Here is a 17,383-nt window from a genome sequence, read left to right on the forward strand (position 1 = left end):
CGCTACACATGCTCTCCATAGTAATGTGATCAAGACGGGTTTGTTTGATTTCTCATAATCCACCTTCATTGCCTACGATTGGCTTCTAAACTTTTCAGGAGTAGCCCGCTTTGTACCCGTTATGTACAAATCGCCACAACTACTCAACGCAGCGTCCGATTGCGGTGAAACTGTGCATGCATATTCCCACTAGGCTGAGGAAGAAATGCCACTTGACAGTTTTCAAATCAGCCTCATGGTGGCGCTACAACAGGCCAAGCCGTGTCTCACACACATTCACACACACACACACACACACACACACACACACACACACACACACACACACACACACACACACACACACACACACACACACACACACACACACACACAATTATATTACTCCTAAACATTTTGCCAAACATCACACACACTCCTATCCTCCTGGTGGAGACCTGTGCCCAGAAGGGCACTTTTTCTAGTTTTTATATATATTGCACCAGATGTATCAGTAAGTGGAGATCTTTGATCGTCCAGCTACACAAGACTACACATATACTGTAGACACAATAATGTCACCTTTGGGGGGAGCTGATGACAAAAAGTTAAGGCGCATATACAGTACCACATACTGTATACTGGCTCTGATGCAGCCTGACAGCAAGTCCCGGGTTCCATTCCCGAGCGCGGCGGACCTTTGCTGCACGTCACTCCCCGACTCTCTCCCGTTTCCGATCAATTGCTACTGTACTGTACTATTGAAATAAAGCCATCTCCATATATGACGATCACGACACTGACCTCATCAAACCCTGGATAGCAATACATGGAGAAGACTGGATCATCACCTAGATCAGGGGTTCTCAACGTTTTTGGCCGGGGACCCCCGGAAATGCTTTGGCAATGTCTCGGGACCCCCGCCCCGCACCCTCCCGACCCCCAATATAAATTGACTGCTACAATAACCTTAAACCATTTTGGGCGGGAACCCCTTTTGGTGTTTTAAGCATTGTTATAATTTAGCTATTGAAAAATAGCAGATCTACAAGCTCATAGCGCGCCACCGAGTGGCGCGCTACGAGCTTGTAGGTCTGCTATTTTTGAAAAAATCGTGAAAAAATCTTTTTTTTTATTTTTTATAAATAAATAAATTGGGGACCCCCTAAAATAATTTGGCGACCCCCCGAGGGGTCGCGACCTACGGGTTGAGAACCCCTGACCTAGATCTCCATACTGTACAGTATATGCAGCTGACCTTTTATGACATTCCATATGTTGATCCCTCCCCCCACGCGTCCTTCCTCTTCCATGTCTCCCTTTTGACTGTCCATTCAAACTCTAGACGGGCCCGTCCCAAAGTAATCACTTCACACTTGTTACTTGCGCGAGCGGAGCGCAAGTACTGTTTTCGGCTGCGTATGTTGGTGACTCCCTCGGGCCAATCAGGGATTGTGAATTTTTGGTGACATCCTCGGCCAATCAGGAACCACTGTTTTTGCGTAAAGATACATAGTTACGTCATCAGCAAATCCCTTATTGGCAGAGGGGCGACTTTGTGGCGGGCCCGTCTAGAGTTTGAATGGACAGGTATCAGTCAAAAGGGAGACATCGAAGAGGAAGGACGGGTGGGGTGGGATCAACATATGGAATGTCAGAACAGGTCAGCTCCATATATGGAGATCTAAGGGTTTGAGATCAGATGTAGAGTTGCTGGCAGGCTCCATATATGCAGGTCTAGGTGATGATCCAGTCTTCTCCATGTATGGCTATCCAGGGTTTGATGAGGTCAGTGTCGTGATCTTCATATATGGAGACGGCCATATATGATGGCGTGACGAGGCATGTCACGAGGCGTGACCATATATGGAGGCGTGACGTCACGAGGCGTGACCATATATGGAGGTGTGATGTCACGAGGCGTGACCATATATGGAGGCGTGACCATATATGGAGGCGTGATGTCACGAGGCGTGACCATATATGGAGGCGTGATGTCACGAGGCGTGACCATATATGGAGGCGTGATGTCACGAGGCGTGACCATATATGGAGGCGTGATGTCACGAGGCGTGACCATATATGGAGGCGTGACGTCACGAGGCGTGACCATATATGGAGGCATGATGTCACGAGGCGTGACCATATATGGAGGCGTGACCATATATGGAGGCATGATGTCACGAGGCGTGACCATATATGGATGGTGTGACCGACCACACGACTGACGGGAAATGCAAGGTTTTCATAGTAAACCGCGACCTACCACGGTCGCAATAATAATATTACAAAAAAGAAAGCTGCATTGAATTGCATAGGCACGTATAGAGTTGTCCACAGAACCGCCCATCTCCATCATTTATCATCGGTTCATAATTGTTTTTTAAGCGCGGTGATCTTTGCACATGCATTGTTTACTCCAGCCCGAGGCCCAGAGGCTCAGCGGTGGGGAGTTATTAGTGTAGTTGTCGCCAGCCTCCCCCCTGTTGGAAAATGCCATCTCTCAGCAGGCTTTAGGTTTAGAGAGGCTCCCCAGAGCATTCTGCAGACAGAGGGAGAGGAGGCGGTGCTATATGGGAGATGATGTACGTAAGGGTAAAAAGGCGTATAGGGTGATATGGGGAGAAGGAGAAAGAGATGGATACAGTGGGAGGATTTAAAAGTCCCATGGGGAACAGAGAGACCGTTTGAAAGACGTCTCTGATAATAACGGGCTGTTGTGTAAGTGTTTTCAAGTGGAGTGGAAAGAACTCTATCATTATCAATGACACCACGAGTATGAACATACATAACCCATTTTGACCTGAGATCATCAGATTCTAAAAATGTCTTCTGAATACTGACAGTTTTCTGAAAACACCATGTTTCTATGTCAGTGGTGCTCAACCTTTTTCATGTCAAGGACCCCCAGAATTATCTCTAAATATGTAGTTCCAGGGACCCCCCAGAAGCCAATATTTTAGTTAAAAATGTTCGCTCTGAAATATATATTATGTGATTTGCACCACATTTTCACGATTTTTCAAAAATAGCAGACCTACAAGCTCATAGCGCGCCACTCGGTGGCGCGCTATGAGCTTGTAGATCTGCTATTTTTCAATAGCTAAAGCATAACATAATGCTAACGCCAAAAGGGGTTCCCGCGCAAAATGGGATAAACAATGTGAAAATAATATACATAGTGTGTGTGTCCCACTGTAATACTGTATGATAATGTTGACATTATCGGTGAATGCCAGGACGTAGGTTACAGTTTTCCCCTTTGTTTCCTTTTTGTCGGTTCATGTAGTTCAAGCGTGGCCACGCAGGACTCGGGGCAAAAGTATATCCACGGCGTGTAGAGGTTAAAGGACCACTTCACCACTTTTCAACATCTCTTCATATAATTGGTCCTCATTAATGTTCATGATAAAACACCACCATTTTTTCCTACTCATTCTGTGTCTCATAGGAGGGCTTTGGGCAGTTCGGACACCCGTCCACCAGTGACATCATCATTAGGCAGATTTTTTTTAAACAAGATTTGTTTTAAAATATATTTAGATTTTTATTATCGTGAGAACGATGGCTTCAAGTTTTGCATTGCAACTTTTCAGGAAAAGAAAGCCTGCCGTTTCTATTAGCTTGGATTCACCATCGATGATGTCACTGGTGGACACGTTTCTGAACTGCCCACAGCCTTCCTATGAGACACAGACTGAGTAGGAAAAAATTGTGGTATTTTATCATGAACATTAGTTAGGACCAATTATAGGAAGAGAAGTTGAAAAGTGGTGAAGTGGTCCTTTAACGACGTTACAATGATCCTTATGGAAGAAAGCGTTCAGCCACACACACAACAAACATTCCGGGCCTCTTGGAATCCATGGCTCCTCTAGCTGGCATGGACTCCCTGCGAAGCTGATGTGAAATCTGAGGCTTCTGATTACACAATCTGTTGAAAAACAGGCATCTGCTTTCATCTCCCTCTCGGCAGGGAAGCACCTCAATTGCCTCGCGGGGCGGGGGTGGCTTCTCTCTCTATCTTCTCTCTCTGTCTCATTCTCTCTCTCGCTCTCTCTTCTTTCTCTCTCTCTCTCTCTCTCTCTCTCTCTGTCCCCAAACTCAACTTTAAAGGGGGGGGAAAGCAGTCAATCACTGTATCCCCTGTGCTGAGATATGTGCCAGGCTATTCCTGGGCTTGTGTTTGATATATGGGGCTGGCAGTAATGTCCCTGTTACTGGGGGACTGGGGGGCTCTAAATCCCTCGTGTGGCGCTGAGGGATCTATGTATTGTTGATGGACGTACTGATTATGATGAGTTGTACAGGCGACAGGACATTAACCGTGACATGGAATTGTGTTGTTATTTGACCATGATACTGTACACAGTGTGTCGAGTCATTGGCTGGCGCGCGCACGCACGCACGCACGCACGCACGCACGCACGCACGCACGCACGCACCCCCTCAGGGACCACTGGTGGTCCCCGGAACCCTGTTTGAGAACCAGTGCTCTCAATGATCACTATAACAATAAAGACCTATGTAATACTGTTACTGAACAAATGCTCTAGATAGCAATGATTACTATCACAATATAGATCCAACACTGTTACTGAACAAACAATAGTAATGATTACTATCACAATATAGACCCAACACTGTTACTGAACAAACAATAGTAATGATTACTATCACAATATAGATCCAACACTGTTACTGAACAAACAATAGCAATGATTACTATCACAATATAGATCCAACACTGTTACTGAACAAACAATAGTAATGATTACTATCACAATATAGATCCAACACTGTTACTGAACAAACAATAGTAATGATTACTATCACAATATAGATCCAACACTGTTACTGAACAAACAATAGTAATGATTGCTATCACAATATAGATCCAACACTGTTACTGAACAAACAATAGTAATGATTACTATCACAATATAGATCCAACACTGTTACTGAACAAACAATAGTAATGATTACTATCACAATATAGACCCAACACTGTTACTGAACAAACAATAGCAATGATTACTATCACAATATAGATCCAACACTGTTACTGAACAAACAATAGTAATGATTACTATCACAATATAGATCCAACACTGTTACTGAACAAACAATAGTAATGATTACTATCACAATATAGATCCAACACTGTTACTGAACAAACAATAGTAATGATTACTATCACAATATAGATCCAACACTGTTACTGAACAAACAATAGTAATGATTGCTATCACAATATAGACCCAACACTGTTACTGAACAAACAATAGTAATGATTGCTATCACAATAGAGAGCTATTTAACAAAACTATAAAAGCTTAGTTTGGAACATTGCAGTTCTGCAATCAGTTTGTGGCTCAACTAATAAAATCACACCCGTGTGAACTGAGTGGTGCAACTCCCCTCTCCCCCTGCCTCTCTCTCTCTGTCTCAGGCAACAGTGCAACACTATCTCTCTCTCTCTGTTTCTGGCACAACAGCGCCACTTTTGCCCCTACTGGTACTCTAAACATAGTCACATAGGTTAGGACGGACATTGCTGTTCCTTGGAGTGGTTGCACCACAGACATATATACATAGACGCCCTTTCCGGCTCTGAGGCGCGTGTCACCATTGAAGGCACAATTTTCCCGACATTCCTTGAAAAGCATTAGCTGAAGCTTGTCAAGCTTCCGCGTGCGTAACATAAGTCCCGGAAAAGACGCGCTGTGATTGGCCAGTAGTCACTTGAGTGACAGCGAGAGACGTGGAGGAGTCACACGAGTGACGTCACTTGGGCAGCGACGCAGTCGCTTTCAGCAAATGCCTTCAGCACTTCTAAATAAGAAAGCTGCGGAGAACTGTTGCTTTGTGTTCACTCTTTAATGTTTTCTGTTAGTAATCTAATCCCCCCTGGCTCTGATGTTGTATTGTTAATAACTTTGTTGTTTGTGTTTGTTTGTTTGTCTTGTTTTGTATTGTAATGTATATTGTCATGACTCATGACTGTTATAAAGATTTGTTTAAAAAAAAGAAAAAAAAGCCTTCAGCACTGCACTTCCGCCTTCATTGGGATACACGTCGCTCCAATGAACTGCAGAGGCAAATGAGGCATCTATTTCTTATAATATCTATGGGTTGCACCACTCAAAAATGTGAATACATATCAGTGTAAACTGGCAAGCCAGTCTCTAAACGCTTTGCTCAACGAGAGACTTGACTGGTGAGAATCCAACATGTACTGCACTTTAAATGGCCTTGTTGTTGAAATGTGCTCTACAAATACACTTGCCTTAACTTGGCTTTGTTGCTGAAACTGTGTAGAAGCAATTAGACATTTCAAAAAGAACATGAATATATATATATATTTTTTTACATAAAGACTTTATGGTGGTCCTTCATGTTGGGACTGATGGATTTTCAAAGCAGTGATCGTAGCTTTGTTAGCCCAGGGGTTCTCAACGTTTTTGGCCGGGGACCCCCGGAAATGCTTTGGCAATGTCTCGGGACCCCCGCCCCGCCCCCTCCCGACCCCCAATATAAATTGACTGCTACAATAACCTTAAACCATTTTGGGCGGGAACCCCTTTTGGTGTTTTAAGCATTGTTATAATTTAGCTATTTAAAAATAGCAGATCTACAAGCTCATAGCGCGCCACCGAGTGGCGCGCTACGAGCTTGTAGATCTGCTATTTTTGAAAAATCGTGAAAAAATAAATAAAAAATAAAATCTTTTTTTTTTTTTTTATAATTTGGGGACCCCCTAAAATAATTTGGCGACCCCCCTAGGGGTCGCGACCCGCGGGTTGAGAACCCCTGTGTTAGCCGATAGTGCTGTTTTAGGAGGAGAATTCCGATCGCCTGGAAACGCAAGTATCAGTGGAGTATCAGTTTACTTAAGTACAATTTTGCACTTTACTTGAGTATTTCCTATTTCCAACACGTTCACTTCTACTCCACTACACAAAAATGTGTACTTACTCCACTACAAATATTTGAAAACTTTAGTTACTAGTTACTTTGCAGATTTTCATTATTATTACAAAACATACAGTAACCACTTCAGCCCTATATACATTTCGGTAATTTGAAAATAGCAGATCTACAAAGGTTCAAAGTTTATTTGAAAACTTGTGAAATGGAACATTCTGCAGTGCTTTCTACTTTTGGTACTTTAAGGACATTTTGATACCAATACCTTTGTACTTTTACTTAAGTAAATTCTGAATTCTGTTTACTCAAGTAAATTTTGAATTCTGGAGTATTTCTGAGGGGGCACGGTGGCACAGTCGGTAGTGCTGTCGCCTCACAGCTAGAAGGTCCTGGGTTCGATTCCCGCTGGGGACGCTGTGGGCACATGCAGTCAGGGCCCATACCCGAGGTGGGGTTGGCGAAAGGGCCTTTCTGTGTGGAGTTTGCATGTTCTCCCCGTGTTCCCTAGGGTAGGTACCATCACAAAAACATGCTGTAATCCTGGTCTCTAAACTACCTCCCCCTGGCCAGCCGGGGCACCTGATGGAGGGGAAAGGAACTGGTCGGAATAACGCGTTCCTTCCACATGCTACGTCCGGCCGGGGAAACTCCCCCCTGTCAGGTGAAAAGAAGCAGCTTGGACTCCTCATGCATAGAAGGAAGCATGAGGTCAGCCCGCTGCCCCCCCCCCCCCCCCCCCCCCCCCACCCCCAGGTTGGCAGCGGAAGTGCAGCGCCCAGGATTACATTAGATAATTGACACTGAAAAAGTGTGGGATAAAAAGTAAATTTTACTTAAAAGTAGAGAGTGGGAGTACTTTTTTCACCCCTGGAAATATGTAATGTAAACGCAGATAACATTGTGTCCAGATAGGACCGTTTCAAAATGATCTAAAATTAGTACATGGGAATTCGGATGGAAAAGGGAGATAATTATGATTCGGGAAACCTAATCATAAACATCTGAAATATGCCGTGACTTACGCTCACACAAGCAAACACACGCACACACACACACATATGCACCCACGCACAGTCGCACGCGCGCAGTCGCTTGCTTGCTCGCACACGCACGCACACACGTACGCACGCACGCACGCGCAAATCAAGACATGGTGAAGGCTGTAATCCCTGTATTCCGAGTGATGTCATACACTGTATCTATGAGTCTTTAGTCTTAATCAGTCAATCAGGTCATCAGTCCAGGGCCCATGTCTGCAACTCTGCATGCTACAACGTCTCTACCTATACAGTATATATTGAATTGAATCATGGGGGAGTCCATCATGTCAGCCGTCATTTTGCTGTCAGGGTATAGAAAATAAAATTAGATGAGGAACGAAGTGCTGGGACTGACCTGACCCGCCCGGCATAATGATTGCAGTCCTAAATAGGCCCCGGGACTGTAAAATTGGGCATTTTACACCTTGGCAGCAGCCCAAAACACAATCTGTCCCAGTTCCAGAAGGGCAACGCGGACGAAATACATGCATGCCACGTCAAATACCAATTTCCTGGGAACTCGCATATCCCCCCGATTTTCTAAAAGAGCCAGCAGTTCAGACGGAAAAATGGGGGTCGTTCGTGAGCAAATTACGTTGCAGAGGCAGTGAAAGTCAGTATTTGTGTGATTAACCCCTTTTGGGCGGGAACCCCTTTTGGCGTTAGCATTATGTTGTGCTTTAGCTATTGAAAAATAGCAGATCTACAAGCTCGTAGCGCGGCACCGAGTGCCGCGCTACGAGCTTGTAGGTCTGCTATTTTTGAAAAGTCGTGAAAATGTGGTGCAAATCTTTGAATATATATTCTTACTAGAGCGAACGTTTTTTAACTCAACTCTTTGCTTCTGAGGGGTTCCTGGAATAACATATTTTCAGACGGGGGTCGGCGGCCAATTAAAAATATTTTTTTTTTTGAAAAATCGAAGAACGACCGACATAGAAACATAGCTTTTTCGGGAAAACTGTCAGGATGTAGAAGACATTTTTTAGAATCCGATCTCAGGTCAAAATGGATTAATCGCCCCAAAAGCCATTCTCATGGTGCACGGTGTTTATACTGAAAGCCAATACAGTGCATGCAATAATAATGATAGTGCTGAATATTATTCGGCATATTATTATGCCATTGGGGCCGATTTCCTAAATCTAAGCAATAATGTCTGTATGTTTAATGAAATGCTCTCCTTCCAGGTCATTTAATTGCTTGGAGTCGCCGAGGCGTTGCAAGAGCTCGCATTCCGTCTGATGAAGTCATACTTTATTTACAATCAGGACGCACGCTTTTGAAACGATAACGGCCACGGAGTCAAATAAATCTCCAGGGGTTTTTAATGCCGTGGTTCCCAAACTTTTTCATGTCAAGGACCCCCCAAATTGACCCCCCCGTTTGAAGAGATATGCCAGGGACCCCCATAAGAGGAGATTTCTACGGCTGTAGCAGTGATTCTCAACCCGTTTGATTTCAAGGACCCCCCAGTTTGACACGAATTAGGCTACGGCCCCCAATTTAACAGCATTTCTATCTCTGGGACCCCCAGTTTATATTGTAAAATCAATGTTAATTTAACTCTGAGAGTGCACAAATGGAACCAAATTCCATTGGTTCCATCTGTACACTCTCAGAGTTACAGACCCATAAGGGTCCATTTGGTTACAAACTATCATTTAGCTGGGGACCCCGGACCCCACTTTGGGAACCCATGCTTCTTTCAGAGAGTGCAAATGTACTTTTGTACACTATACTGTACACTATACTATACTGTACTGTACACTATAGATTGAGTTTCTGGCACAATGTTTTAAAGTTGTGTTACGACTCATAAATATGCAGTGGTGCATCACTAGTGCAACGGTAGAAATACTCGGTTATACAAGTACAGGTAAACGTCCAGAATTAAAAATGTACCTGAAAAAGTAAATGGCATCAAAATATAATTCAAGTACCAAAAGTAAAAAAAAAAAACATCCTGCAGAATGTCCCATTTCACAGGTTTTCAAATGCATATACACATCTTTTTTGAAAATAGCAGATATCTAAAAGCACACGTGTCGCGATGCAATGCGTTGTTGAGCTTGTAGATCAGCTATTTTCAAATAGTCAAAGTTAACCCATTTTGGGCAGGAACCCCTTTTGGTGTTAGCATTATGTTATGCTTTAGCTATTGAAAAATAGCAGATCTACAAGCTCATAGCGCGCCACCGAGTGGCGCGCTATGAGCTTGTAGGTCTGCTATTTTTGAAAAATCGAAGAACGACTGACATAGAAGCATAGCTTTTTCAGAAAACTGTCAGGATGTAGAAGACATTTTTAGAATCTGATCTCAGGTCAGAATGGGTTTAAAATAGGGCTGAAGTGGTTCATGCATATGAGGGGGGAGGGGCGGTGCATCGCGTAAGCGCATCGTCATACCAAAACAGGCAGGCGTGCGTGATTCAACTTCAACGTTATATCGTGCAGAGATGTACATGTACTGTAGAAAAACGTTACAGTGTAGAGATATACTGTAGAAAAAAAACTTCTTCATAACGTACAGTAGATCGGTACCAGTCCAGAAGTAACAGTATACACTCGGATATTTCAGGTCGGTATATCTTTTGGCAGTGGCGTGCACAGATAGACACTAGGAGGTGCTAGAGCACCCCCTGCCCTTTTGGCAATGTGCCCTTTTGAAAAAAAAAAAAAAAAAAAAAAAAAAAACTTTGTACAGTGACCATGGTGACCATAATTGACCATGGTGACATTGGTCAATTATTTTATAAAAAGCTTCTAATATATTATTTAGGCCCCACAATCTATAAATCTCACACTATTAAGGCAACCGGCCGGTTCCACGCGCTGCACAAGGTGCCCTTTTTTTCACTTGAGCACCTGCCCCTCTAAATGTCTGTGCACGCCACTGTCTTTTGGGAGAGTCTCATTTTTTGGGGGAGAGTTTATGAACCCAAATCTAGACGCGTATACAGAGTCGGCCATGTATCTGCCCGGGGAGCGCTGCGGACTTTAGAACTCACTGAGCAGGGATCACTTGTAATGGAACTCAATCCCTGGCTGTCTATTTGAAAGGGCCTGGAACTAATCGATCAGAGAGGAGCATCTGTGAAAGTGATGCCCGTAGAGGCAGCTTTCACCTCACTGGAGCCAGTTGGAGGCTACTGTCTGTCTGTCTGTCTGCTGTGGGCAGTTCAGACACCATCATCCACCATGACATTTCATCTCTATGCCCAGCGTCAATGTGAACAAGATGAATTTGCAAAAATGTGGTGAGTATTTGGATAAATAAATGAATAGATAAATAAAACCCAGCATTGTGCTTATTCTTCTGTGCTTATATGTCATTATTATGCCCACTATCAATCTCAGTAGAACCAGCACTGATACAAGATGCACATTGACATTTGTAATTATAGTTATATAGTAGTTAATATTTATATATAATAGTTATATAGCATCTATGGTAGTGGTTCCCAAACCATTTAGTCCTGTGGCCCAAAAGAGGGGGTACTTTAAACCAGGGGTTCTCAACGTTTTTGGCCGGGGACCCCCGGAAATGCTTTGGCAACGTCTCGGGACCCCCGCCCCGCCCCCTCCCGACCCCCAATATAAATTGACTGCTACAATAACCTTAAACCATTTTGGGCGGGAACCCCTTTTGGTGTTTTACGCATTGTTATAATTTAGCTATTTTTGAAAAATCGTGAAAATAAAATTTAAAAAAAAATATATATATATATTTTTTAAAATAATTTGGGGACCCCCTAAAATATTTTGGCGACCCCCCGAGGGGTCGCGACCCACGGGTTGAGAACCCCTGCTTTAAACAGTGGTTTTCTAATTGATGGAATTTCTTAAGATTCTTCTTTGATTTCTTCATTAAATTACTGAAAAGGAAAAAAACGAATTTGTCTACAATCCATGAAAAAGTGATGCTTTTATGGGGGTGGGGGGTGGAACCAAAAAATTAAAAGGGACCCGTAAAAATGTGTCCGCGACCCACAAAAAGAGTCCCGACCCACTGTTTGGGAACCAGCGATACGGTTGTCATGACTATAGTGTGCTACAGGTATCTCTCGTGTCGGTTTTTGTCGTTGCACCAAATGGGCTGCACTTCCTGCTTCGTATACATTCAGCAATGTCTCTCTGCCATAAACCTTATACACATGTAGTAAAAAGCCTCAGCATTCGTTTAACTCCCGAGAATGGGACTCTCAAAAAGTTAAATTAATACTCAGAACTCAATTAACACCGAGAGGACTTTGCCGGGGCAATTTTGTCATCTCCGCTGTTTTGAGGCGTTATCAAACCCGTTCCCTTCGATCTCTAATCCCCCGTCCATGTCCCTCTCCTTTTCACTCTCCACATATTTTATATCAGTTTCTGCGTTAAGTCCCTTTCCCTCTGAACTCAATCCCCAGTCTGGCCCTCTGCTTGAGCCCCTCAGCTGCTGGTCCGCTCTCACACTAACCCCCTTGTTTATATCGGGGACGCAATTAAGTCCGAGCCAAGTAGAGAAGTCCCAGAGAGAGAGGCAAGAGTGCAAGTCCGTGAGTCAAATTTCAACTCCTCCAAACACGCACGCGTGCACACGCACGCGCGCACACGCACACACACACACACACCTCGCTTAGTTTCACTCATTTTCTCTTTCTTTCTGGCTGTCCCTTTCTTGGTCTCTCTTTTTCACCCACTGTTTTATGATTTGAAAAAGCACATTTTTCTTTGTAGTACAAGTCCCTGCTTTGCACACAGCAGAAGGAAAAAAGACTCGGTATCACTGATATGTGATATTTGATTTGATTTATATGATGAAGCTCGAAATAGAAGCAGCTGGATTTAGCCTGATGTGCAAAAAGAAAAATGGCCAAAGGAAGACATTACCTCATGGAGGCCAACCGTGATATATATCATGGTCATAAAGTGTGAAATTCAAAAGTAGAAGAACACCGTCTCGTTACGTTATTAATGCGATTGCCCTCATCCACATATGCAAATTCAATTATACTTTTCTGCACATGAGAAGTTTGAGAATTGTCAATAGTATAGACTATAGCACGATTTGTACTTCAACATACGAACACATCCAAAAAGCTGATCTACAAGCTCACAACGTGTTGCAACGCAGCATGTTGTGAGCTTGTAGATCGGCTATCTTCAAAGCATGGACAAGTTGGGAGACACCGACGCGCGGCGAAATATGAATCAGGCATATCCGTCTACGTTTTCTTTTTCTCTCTTTCTTTTTTCTCCACGGACGGACGGACGGACGGACGGACGGCCTGGAGCGAGCTCGGAGTTCACGTTCTCCACATGTGTGGTCCAGCTAGCCCAGGGGAGCTATCCCACAATCCCAGACACACGTGTGTGTGCAGGCAGAAGAAGCAGCAGCAGTAGTAGTAGTGCAACACAGAGTAGATAAACAGTGCACTATTAGCCACTGGGCAACACACACTCCTCCTCATCCAAACGATGCCAACATCACTACTGTGCACCACTATATATGCAGGCAGCACGAGGGAAACGCAAGCATCAGGCACACTATATAGTGCAAAAAGCTTAGATATAAGCTTAGATACTTTCCCCATTCTCGACCGTTTTATTATACCAGCCCTTACCCGTTGTGAGATATTGCCCCCCCCCCCCCCCCCCCCTGTGTCAAATCAAAAAAAGGGTTTATGGTCAATGCCTGTGTGAAAAGTGGGAGCGATTGGTGCAGGTGGTGAGGAGATACGGCAGTGTTTCTGACACACATTCATTCATTCAGACAGACATTGGCTGAATTATAGTATGATTTTGACACTTCCTTTGGCAATGTAAATTGTAAACGTATATGTTTTCTCATGCCAATAAAGCTCTGTTGAATTTAAATTGAATTGCTAGTGCCTCTTAACCACTTCTTACTACCGGAGTCCCCCAGAGCGCTACACTAGGCCCCCTTTAATGTTTTCCCTTTACACTAATATCTTCAGCGAGATCTTCAGGTCAAGCTTGTGACCTTGTACTATCGACTATATATTTACGTTGAATGTTTGCCCCCAACCCCCAGATTAGGGATGTTAGGTTTTAAGTGGGTTAAAAATAAATGCCCGTTTGGGAAGAAATCCGATTTTCTTTCCACCGTTTAACACAGTATTTAACACGGTATTTAACACGGTATTTAACACGGTATTTCGGGAGGTACTTCTTTTAGGTTGTGACGACCGAGTGAGTCATTCATTGCAGTCCGTGTAAATTACGGTATGCAACGCTTTTGCACGTGTGCGCAATATATTACAAAAGCATCACAATGTTCCAAAAAAAAAACCTAAAGAATAAAATATCCTGATTACATTAGTTAAAAAATCATCGCTATAGTATACGCAAAAGTGTGCCTCCTTCCCTTATACAGTGCCTCAGTTGCACAGGGGAGAGGCGGGGGGGGACTCCAGGGATGTGTGGCTGCAGTGCAGCAAAGCATTGACAGACAGGGGGATAAACAACAGGGTCCGTCCCTGACCTCCCAACACCAGTCTGGGGGGAAGACGAACAGCCCCCCAATGGGCCCTGAGCAGATAAAATACACCCTACTGTCTTCAACACCAGGTGTGACAGCCATCAGGGGTGGCCTATCAGCGGGGAGGCGAGCAAGGGGAGGGGAAGGGGGGGATGGGGGGGTGGGGGGGGAAAGGTTGAAGGGGGCACATTAGGAACGTATCAGCCATTATTCTGCGGGGTTTATTTTTCTTGTTGCTTTAGAGCCGGGATACGGTGCTTCATTCATCCTGGACGTGTCTCCAATGGGTCTGAGTTGAGTGAATGTATAGCAGAGTCCTTCTGCCCCATTATCTGATAATACGTCTACACGTTAAAACGCGTTAATAATACACCTTCACGTTGACAAATTAGAATGCTTTTTTTTAAACAAAACCTGGATGGTTTCCAGGCACCACTTAAAGGGGAAACTTCACCCTTTTTGCAAAAAAAATATATGTTAACACTTTAATTGCCCGGAGTTATTTAATCCATTACATTATAGCGCCCACTCGATTTATAAACACGGACCCCTTTTCCGGACGGACCGGCGGAAGTTGTTATTATGTGTGTAGCAGCTAACAATAGCCACACCACTCTAGAGTCGATCGACAACAACGGGAGACAAGAATACATCTATCGAGACTAGCGACTGGACCGCGGAGCGCCGTCTAACACAGGATCTTTTTTCATAAAAAGACGGGATGATTTAGATCGCGAGTTATGAACGTTTTAAGATTTACGTCTCACTCTTGCGCGTCACCGAGGATTGCCCAGGAGGCGCGCCTGGGCTATAGAGCCATGCGATCCGTTCTCATATCAATAATCAATAATCTTCGTCTTTTGGACAATACTTCGTCCTGGGCGTCGGGCGTTACTAATAGAAAGGACAAAGTACTTCGTCCTGGGCGATGGGAGTGTTAAAGGGAAACTTCACCCTTTTTGCAAAAAAATTATATGTTAATGACGTTTAGAAGATTTAGAACACTTTCCTGGGGGTCTTTATGTGTGGTTTTAGATATTTTAGATTTGAGCAGTGAGCCCAGTGTCTCTGATGTCATGGACACTGGGCTCGCTTACTTTCTGGACTACATGTTGTCTCAGTAAGACAGCCCTCCACCCTATCCACAAGGAGGAGCAGTGCACCAAAGCATTATGGGAATTGTAGTCCAGGAAGGAAGTGAGCCCAGTGTCAATGACATCAGAGACACTGGGCTCACTGCTAAAATCTAAAATATCTAAAACCACATATTACACACATAAAGACCCCCCAGGAAAGTGTTCTAAATCTTCTAAACGTCATCAACATATATTTGTTTTGCAAAAAGGGTGAAGTGTCCCTTTAAACCTTGGTCGCACAAAGTACTAAGTAGCTATTTGGGTTTATCTGGTTATATAAGTTCAATTTCAACTTATAGTTATATAGTAGTAGTGCACCTAAAGTTACAAATCATGTCTTTTATGTAATGGAATTCACAGGGTCGAGGACATGTTTACCTCTTCTCCCAGGCCCATTAGGCACCAAGCGGCTATATCATAACTGACACCGGAGAATGGCCCCAATCTGTTTAAGCCATGATCTCTTGTCTGCATGGGCCCCCGGCCACCATCTTCTGATTTGCCTCTTTCAGCAGCGATATGAGAAAGGATTATAGCCATTCATACCTCTTGAACTTTGAACAATAAATGTGTTACGGGCGCTGACAACCCAGCAGAGTACCAGACAAATGAATGGCCTCCGCACCCAGAGTATAGTTCCAGTCCAGTAGAACCACGCAGGGAGGGTGATTCTTTTTTCAGGCATCTCATCATCGTCACCATGCGACCAAACCCGAAGAGGACTGCCACGAGACATGAGAACATTATAGGTCTGTTAACTAAAAAAGAAAAAAAGCAGAATCTATAGATTAACGCATTTTGGGGCGGGAACCCCTTTTGGTGTTTTAACTATTGAAAAATAGCAGATCTACAAGCTCATAGCGGTCTGCTATTTTTTTTAAATCGTGAAAATGTGCCTCAAATCTTTGAATATATATTATTACAGACTACAGAGTGAACATTTTAACTCAAATCGTTGCTTCTGGGGGAGGTCCCTGCAAGAACATATTTTCAGATGGGGGGGGGGGGGCGGAGGCATATTACATATAATTTTTGGGGTCCTCGACATGAAATATCGAGAACCACTGATACAGAAACATTTTAATTAAATTTCGACGTCAGGCCTAAATGGGTTAAACTCGTCTTTATTCGTGCAACTTTAGGAGCCCACGGTATGCCGTGCCAAATAACCGGGACGATATGACAGAATAGCATTCTGACTGTGCGGCCTCTTTCCTTTCTTAGTCATAATTTAGCTATTGAAAAATAGCAGATCTACAAGCTCATAGCGCGCCACCGAGTGGCGCGCTCCGAGCTTGTAGGTCTGCTATTTTTGAAAAATTCAAAATAACAAATAACTGGGACGATATGACAGAATAGCATTCTGCGTGTCAAACCGGCGGTAACACTAGAAAGTTGTGTGTGCAGGAGTTGCGTGTGAAAAAGGGAAGCCCAGACCTCTAATTTCCTGTGTGAGCAACAGGGAAAGGGCCCAGACCGCTTGGCGACTATCAGGAATCAGTCCAGCGGTTCCCCCGAGCCACCCCTGCCCCGACAGACAGTATACCCTCTCTCTCTCCCTCCCAACCCCCCCTCTCCCCAGTGGTGGGGGGGGGGGGGGAAAGTACTCACATGTTCTATACTTAAGTAAAAAAGTATCAATACTGCAATAGGAAACTACACTCCGGGGACCGTTACAAGTAAAAGTCTGGAATTCAAAATGTATACTTGAGTAAAAAGCATCGAAATTGCCATCAAAATGTACTTAAAAGTACCAAAAATAAAGTACTCATTGTGCAGAATGTCCTTTTTTCGAGTTTTTAAATGTGTAC

The sequence above is a fragment of the Electrona antarctica genome, assembly GCF_951216825.1.
Source record: "Electrona antarctica genome assembly, chromosome: 19".
Classification (NCBI taxonomy): Eukaryota; Metazoa; Chordata; class Actinopteri; order Myctophiformes; family Myctophidae; genus Electrona; species Electrona antarctica.